Source organism: Micromys minutus, assembly GCF_963924665.1.
Source record: "Micromys minutus genome assembly, chromosome: 29".
Classification (NCBI taxonomy): Eukaryota; Metazoa; Chordata; class Mammalia; order Rodentia; family Muridae; genus Micromys; species Micromys minutus.
Window position 1 is genome coordinate 16,681,418 of NC_137964.1, and position 9,018 is coordinate 16,690,435.

Sequence of the window (9,018 nt, forward strand, 5' to 3'; positions counted from 1 at the left end):
GAGATATTTATGGAATGCCAAGGAATGGACTGGAAATTTGGAAAAGGTGATTGCCACGGGCATTTATTTATCAGCTTTGCCTCTCCCAGTGAAATGGTGCCTGGAACGTGGCCCATCCCTGGGACAAAAGAAGAAACTATTGGCTCCAACTTGCAGTCTGGGTTTCCCTGCCAATCAAAGTCATCAAGGAAAGGAACAGCCTCTGCTATTATATTGAGCACAATGAGACTGTTTAGAGGAGAGCCTTACCTTCAGGAAATTCCAATGAGCCTATTTTATTGTTAGCTCCCTACAGTAACGACTCCCATGGGGTTAAACCAGGTGTAAAATAATTACTAAAACATCCCTGCTACAGACAGAGAAGGAAGAATCCTGCTTCAGTCCAAAAGGGAAGGGCTTATTCATGAAAACAAAGTGTGGAATGGAAGATATACAGAGGAGAGAAGGGCAATCACGGAATGAAAGGGTCTGTGGAGCAGGAGGAAGAACCCAGATTTTTCATCCCAGCTACAAACCACACCACTTCCTGCCTCTGCACCTTGGTTGACCTTTGACCCATACATGTGAACTACCACCACCATCACCACCACCACCACCACCACCATCACCACCACCAACAACAAAAGCAACACCATCACCATCACCACTACCACCATCACTACCACCAGCACCACCACCACCACCACCACCACCATCACCAACAACAACAAGAGCAACACCATCACCATCACCACCACCACCATCACTACCACCAGCACCACCACCACCACCACCACCATCACCAACAACAACAAGAGCAACACCATCACCATCACCACCACCACCATCACTACCACCAGCACCACCACCACCACCAACACCAACACCACCATCACTACCATCACCACCAACAACAACCACAACACCAACACCACCATCACCACCATCACCACCATCACCACCACTACCACCACCACTCCGAACACACACACCAAAACAATGTAAGTAGAGAAAGGTCTGACCATTATGAACCAACTTTTACCTGAAATCGTTGAACTGAAGTCCTGAAGGAAACAAAAAGAGGATGAGATTCACCAAGGAGTATTTTCTAAGACTGCAGAAATGGCTCAATGGCTAAGCACACTGCTCTTCCTGAGGATCTGAGTTTGGTTCCTCCACTTATATTGGGTGACTCCCAACTGCCTGTAAATAGATTCTGGTTTCCATGGGCACCTACATTCACAGGCACTGTGGTAGTTTGAATACAAATTCCCACTTTCACCTCCACCCCCTGCCCAATAGGTTCATGTATTCAAATGCTTTGCCCCTAGTTAGTGGATCTGTGTGGGAAGGATTTACAGTTGTTCTCCATCTTCTCAATACTGTGTCTCTTTAATACAGTTCCTCATGTTGTGGTGACCCACAACCATAAAATTATTTTTCTTGCTACTTCATGACTGTAATTTAGCTACTTCTATGATGGCCTTAGGAGACCCCTGTAAAAGGCTCTTCTGACCCCTCAAAAAGGTCATGATTGCAAATTACTAGATCGTGGTCTTGTTGGAGAAGGTTTGTCGCTGGGGTTGGGACTTAAAGTTTCAAACATCAAAGCCATTTCCAGTTGGCTCTCCCTCTCCCCTGCTTCACACATAGAGCTTGTGGATCAGATGTAAGATCCCCCCCTATTGCTCCAGCATCATGCCTGTCTGCCTGCTGCAATGCTTCCTGTCACAATTGTCATGGACTCTAAAGACCTCAAATTAAGTGCTTTCTTGTATAAGTTGCCTTGGTCATGATGTTTTCTCATGGCAATAGAACAGCAACTAAGACACACACATGTCCATACAAAGATACAGGCACATGCACACACAAAAAAAAGACAAGACAAAATAATATTTTTCAGAGTCTTCGCTCTTTGCTCTCATCACAAATATCACATCAAGAGGAATCAAGAAACTGTAGCATGAGTCTCACTCTGAGCTGACAGAACATGGGTAAGAATGCAGCATAAAACTACATTGTGTAGAATTAAATTGGGGCAGCGTTCAGATCCTGACATGGAGCTTTGGATAATTAGTTTATTGATTTTTGAGCTGTGTTCAGAATGAGTTGGGTTTGCCAGCACAAAGCTGGATTTGGGCAATGCAGTTGTTCAATAACATAGCACTTGGGTATCAATAACACCTTTTTCTTAAATAAATTTATTCTTTAGGGCTGGGGAGATGGTTCAGTGATTATGAGCATATGATGCTCTTATAGAGGATCCATGTTCAGTTCTCAAATCCCACACCAGACATCTTACCTGTCACACCAGCTTCAGGGGATCTGAATTCCATTTCTGGACTCCAAGGGCATTTCTGCACTCACATGTTCACATAGCTACACACATACACACACATGCATATACATGAACTTAAAATTAAGTCTTAGAAATGAAATGTATTCCTTGACAATTCCATATATACATATATGTATATATAATAATATGAAATATACAATATATGTGTATATTATATTTTATATTTTTCCATATATTTTCCCATCACTTCCCCAACAGTTCCTCATCCCACTTTTCTGTCTTTGGTTTTGTTTTATGATCCACTGAATTTAACAGTGGCTGCTGATGTGTGAGACAGGAAATGTCTGCTTGCCTCAGAAAGGGAATGAACCACAGTTTCTCCAAAGTCTAACGTGGTGGACCAATGTGTTCAAACTCATGAGCTTGTGGGGCAGTTGACATACCATATTTCTAGTTTGTTTTTTGTTTGTACAACACTCTGACTAAGATTACTATTGTTGGGGGGAAGGGTTTACTTGGTTTACACTTAATGATCATAGTTTATCAGTGAGGGAAGTCAGGGAAAGTACAAAGCAGGTACTTGAAGCAGAAACCATGGAGGACTGATGTTCACTGGCTTATTCCCAGGCTCATACTTAGCTAGCTTTCTTGTATAGCCAAGGGCAACAACAATGTTGCCTGTACGTTGATCAATCATCAATGAAGACAATCCCACAGACCAACCTGATGAAGACCACTGCTCAATTGAAATTTTTGTTTTTTCAGTGATTCTAGACCATAGCAAGCTAACAGTTAACACTTACAAGAAATTCATTCTATCTTGGTGTTCTATTGCTATGAAGAGACACCATGACCAAGGCAACTCATTTTTTTTTTTAAAGCATTAAATTGAGGATGGCTTACAGTTTCAGGGGTTTAGTCTATTATTGTCATCTTGGAAGGCCATGAAGGCAGACATAATAGCTGAGAGTTCTACATCTGAATCTACAGGCAGCAGGAAGAGAGAGTCACTAGGTCTGACTTGAGTTTCTGTAACCTTAAAGCCTACCCCCAGTGACACACTTTCACCAACAAGGCCACACTTCCTAATCCAAAGCAGGGCTACTCCCTGATGACTAATCATTCACTATATAAGCCTATGAGGGTCTTTTGTACTCAAACCACCACACGTACCTTAACCCTTTGTATCCATACTACAGCAAGCCCTCATTGAGAAGCTATCTTGAGACTCTGAGATTCATTAAACTTACATGAAATTCATGTATAGTCCAAGATGCCCACAGAACAGTGGCATTTCAGTCTTTTGTGAATTTCCTTGTGGTTTCAAAGTTACACGGCAGGGGCAGGACCTCAGGCCAAACATTCCTCATTGTGCAGTTCGTGAGAGCAACCTTTGCCAAGTCTAACGCAGCAGAACAAGCAAGCCTTGGAGTCTCTTGCTCTGTACCTTTCGTTTTTATGAAGAGACAGTGAAGGAGTTATGTTGGTTTTGAGAAACCTTATATATTTTTTCTTACCAATAAACAAATCATGTAATTCTTTCTTTATTTCAATGTACTTATGTATCTAGCCAAAAAATTGAGCCCAAGGATGCTCTTAACATATGCTAGGTATGATGGTTTGAATAGGTATGGCCCCCATAGACTCATGTGGTTGAATGCTTGGTCTATAGGGAATGGCAATATCAGGAGGTGTGGCCTTGTTGGAGGAAGTGTGTCACCGTGAGCATGTGGGCTTTGAGGTTTTATGTGTGTGTGTGTGTGTGTGTGTGTGTGTGTGTGTGTGCGCGCGCGCGCGCGCGCGCTCGTGTGTGTGTGTGTGTGTGTGTATGTATAAGTATACTCAAGCTACTTCTAGTATTGACATAGTCTCCTCCTTTCTGCCTGCAGATCCAGATGTAAAACTCTCAGCTCCGTCTCCAGCATCATGTCTGCCTGCATGCTGCCATGATTCCCACCATGATGATAATGCACTGAACCTTGGAAACTGTAAGCGAGCCTCGAATGAATGCTGTTCTTTATAAGAGTTGCCTTGGCTATGGTATCTGTTCACAGCAATGGAACCCCAAGACACTGGGCAAGAAAACTACTACTGAACACCCCAGCTCTCTTCTTTTTTTTTTCCTCAAGGTATAATCATTTATTTGTTCCTCTTAAAATTCTGTTTTTGACTGAACTCAGACTTAGAAGTAGGAGCTCTCAACGAGGACAGCCTATGTCTCTTGACAATCTGTTCTTGGCACCTTTCTTTGGCTTCCTTTATTTTCTTGGCTAAAAGTTTAGTGTGTTCTGCAGCCTCCTCCTTTTTTTTTCTTAGTGCACTCTTTCTTCAGAGCAATATGTCAGTATTTGTGTTGTGGGTTACATGAAGTAAAAAGACACAGAATCTTAGGTATTTTAGTCCTGAGCTTCTTATCTTCTTTATTTAAGGGCTTTCTGTCAACATATTGGCAGACATCATCTTCTTTGGAGAAAGTAAAAAGCTTTCCAATTCTACTAGCTCTTTTAGGTCCTAGCCAATGAGGCACCATATAATCTGTCGGTCCAGGGATATCTTTCTCTCCTTTTTAAAGGTAGATTTAACTTAGACCACTTAGATTGGCATCTACAATGCATCCATGAACAAACTCATGCTTCCTCTCTCTAGTTACCCTCAGTCTATAACAAGAACGCCCTTTCTCAACAGCAGGCTCACTCTGACATGGGTCAAAACGCCTTGCTTCATGGGAAAACCTTGTTTGTCATTCCCACCACTGATCCAGACCACATAACACTTCCACTCTTCACCAAGAGCATCAGCAGCTACTTCTGTGGCCATGCGCTTCTCATAGAACGTACGAAGCTTGGCGTTTGTCATCTACATCTGAGTTTCTGACAGCCGGTGGCAGGGAAGGACATATTTGCTTCATCTCGCCATAGCGACCACCTAAGAGGCGTCATGAAAAAGAGCCAGCCAGCTCTCTTTTCATCATTTAATTTTTAAATTTTTTATTTTATTGTGTTGAGTGGGTATGGAGAGAGAGAGAGAGAGAGAGAGAGAGAGAGAGAGAGAGAGACAGAGAGAGACAGAGAGAGACAGAGAGAGACAGAGAGAGACAGAGAGAGACAGAGAGAGACAGAGAGAGACAGAGAGACAGAGAGACTAGCGCATCAGAATATATGTGGAGATCAAAGAACGACTTTGGGATTTGTCCCTGTTCTTCCACTGTGGGTTCCAGGGGTTAACTCAGGTCATCAGGCTTGCATGGCAAGTTCTTTCTCCCGCTGATCCAACTTGCCATCCTATTACTAGTTATTTTGAGACAGGGTCACACTATCTGTAGATTATCCTTAAATGTGTGGTCTTCTTCTTGCCTTAATCTTCCCAGTGGTGAGATACCAGAACCGTACCAATGAGGGGTTGCTTGGGGAAGATTCTCTTCTTAAAATGTGTGACAGTGACTCTTGATTGTCAGCATAAAAAGATCTAGACTCACCGACGAGAGAAACCTTGTGGCTGTCTTGGGGGAGTTTCTAGGTTGGGTTATCTGAGGTGAGAAGATCTATCCTAAATGTGGCTGACACTATTCCACATGCTGGTCCTGGACTGACTGAAAAGGAGACAGTCAGCTGAGCACCAGCATCCATCTCTCTCTGCTTCCTGACTGTGGATACCATGTGACCGAGCACCTCACGTTTTGGCCGCCATGCCTTCCCAGCCATGACAGACTAGACCCTGGAACTGTGACTCAGAATAACCCTCTCTTGCTAAAGTTGCTCTTGTCAGCTATTTTGTCGAAGCAAGGAGAAAAATAGATAATACAAAATGTCAATCCAAACTCTAGAGTACTGATTATTTTTTCCTGTACAAAATACAAAACTAGGCATAGAAAGGAGTCTCAGTCTAGAGTTTGGGTCCCCAGAATCCACTAATTGCTGGCAGCAGGTCTGTCATTCAGCTTGTGATGGTAAAGAAAGGGAATTCCTAGATCGAGCTGGATATTGAGACTAGACAGATCTGTGAACTCTGGGTTTGACTAAGAGACCCTGACTCACTGAAATAGACAGAAGAATGATGGATGATGATTCCTGTGCATCAGCCTTGTGCCTCCACATTTACTCATATGCCTAAGCATTTGCACAATACATATACAGACAGACAGACAGACAAGATGCACACAGACACACATATATACAAACATACATATACATACCTACATACAAAACATTTGCACATATAGACACATATACATAAAATACATATACACATATGTGTGTGTATGTGTACACATGTGAACACAAACACATGCACACACACAAACAGAGAGGGAGAAAGAAAAGAGAGTGTCAAACTACTACTTCTCTCTATCTGTCCTCAAAGTCCTGGTGACAGACACATGCCATCACCAAGCATGAATTATTGTCTCCATAACGTAATAAACTCACAAATATTGTTAAACAGGATACTCATTTTGAATTACCCACCACCAGCATCTATTAAAATTACAAGAACTTACCTGGTGCTCAATAAATACTTGTTCAATTTAATTAGTTGGTTAATCTGAGTATTAACTATAATGTATCCAATACAGAAAGCCACAAACATTTAATGAGCACTCCCTGCAAGCCAAGCTCTTGAGAAATAACAATGAGTAGAGAGCAGAGCCTGGTCCCTAGACACTGTCTATAGGGAGGGGAGACAAAACAGCTAAAGCAGTTATTCCATAATAAAACAAATTCTATAATAGAAAAAAGAAGAATGTGACATGGGAAAATTAAATACTGACGCAAAAATAGAAGAGGGAAACATGGGAAGGTGAACGGGCCCAGTCGGAGGGGACAGAGAGCAACAGTGGGGAACTGTTGAATAAGACCAACATGCACGTTACCACGTATGAAAGTGGCGCATGGAACACATTATTTTGCATAATGACTGCGTGCCAGTCAAGGTGAAAAGTGCCCAGCTATCTCACCCTACAACATGACGAAGGGAGTGATAAACGGCAGACAAGACCCAGCACATTGTGCGTCTTCAAAATAAGTTTTATTCACCGTGAGAACTGGAGAAATTCTTCAGTGGCTAAAGGTGTCTGTCCCTGAGCCTGATGACCTGAGTTCGATCCTCTGGACGCTCTCGTGGTGGAAGGAGAGAACTGACTCCCTCAGATTGTCCTCAGACTTCCATATATGTATGTGGTGGCTTTTTTGGACACGATTGTGTATGAGTATACACACATATAAAATAAATGAATAAATAAACAAGCAACAAAAAATTAAAAATAAGGTAAATAGATGTAATTATAAAAGGTAGATAAATAGAGGTGGTAGTAGCCTTTATAAAAAGATTTTTACTCTTGCCTATAATACAGCCACAGGCATGGTATTTGCCCACTTAGTTTCACGTGTATCTTAATTTTATTTTCTAGCAGTGTAGGAGCTCAAACACTGTGTATGCTTGGCAAGCACTCTCCCACTGAGCTATGTCCCCAGCCTTCAGTACCACACCAAGTCATTCATTAACTGCCAATACTGTATAATGTCTTACATGAGTATTAAAACATTGAATTAGGGGCCAGCAAGATAGCTGCTTGCAGCTAAGCCAGATGACTTGGTTTGATCCCTGGCACCCACATGGTGGCAAGAAAGAATTGATTCCTGAACATTGTCCTCTGACCTATACACACACACACACACACACACACACACACACACACACACACACTAATAAGACTCCAAAGTTTGAATTAGTTTATTTTGTTTACTGGTTTTCGACTTTAAGGGGAAGAAAAGTGAATACCCTCCCCCCCCACACACAAACACACCTAGGTAGCTGGCCTTTTAAAATCTTTTTTTTTATTTTACAGAAAGGTCATTCTCATAGCTTTTGTTTTATTTGTTGAAGCAGGGTCTTGTGTAATCCAGCTGTCCTCAAATTCACAACGTAGATAAGGATGACCTTGAACTTCTGATCCCCCTTGGTCCACCTCCTGGGCTCTCAGGCACGCACCTGCACACTCCGTTTCTGCAGTGCTGGGACTAGAACCCAAGGATTCAGCATCTTAGCTAATCAGTCTGCCAACTGAGCTCATCTCCAACCCTAAAACATGGCTTTCTTAACTGTCTTAAGAAGAGAAGAATCCATCCAATAGGATGGAAAAGTTATAGGCTGTAATGTTGCAGACATTCTGCAGGGGGGAAAAAAATAGCCAGGATGATGGAACCAGGCCAAACAGGAAGAATGTTCTAGGCAAGATCACATTTATAAAACAATTGCTCCAGGACCTGGAGACAGGGCCCAGTGATTAAAAGCACTTGCTACTCTTGCCAAGATGAGAATTAAGTTCCCAGCACTGACATAGGTGGCTCACAATGGCCTGTAACTTCAGCTCTAGAATGCTTGACACCCCCTCTGGCCTCTGTGGGCACTATACTCATAGGCACATACCCACACAGTTAATTAAAAATAAAAACAAACTTCTCTTAAAAATTAATTCAAATGTGATAACTTTTTAAAAAGATTTATTTATTTAATGTATATGAGTACACTGTAGCTGTCTTCAGGGCACTGGATCCCATTACAGATTGGTTGTGAGCCACCATCTGGTAGCTAGGAGTTGAACTCAGGACCTCTGGAAGTCAGTGCTCTTAACCACTGAGCCATCTCTCCAGCCCTATGATTAATTTTTAATGCACCTATCTGAAGAAAGACACATGAAGAAGGTACAGTGGGAATTACCTCTCTTTGTAACCAAAAGTTAAGGT

At 42.2% G+C, this 9,018-nt stretch overlaps 1 pseudogene across 1 annotated transcript; it reads right to left on the reverse strand.

The window, feature by feature from the left end:
- Positions 1-4,417: 4,417 nt before the first annotated feature.
- On the reverse strand, positions 4,418-5,175 carry LOC308439325 (small ribosomal subunit protein eS6-like; annotated as a pseudogene). The gene has a single exon. The product of its transcript is annotated as a small ribosomal subunit protein eS6-like (transcript).
- Positions 5,176-9,018: the final 3,843 nt, after the last annotated feature.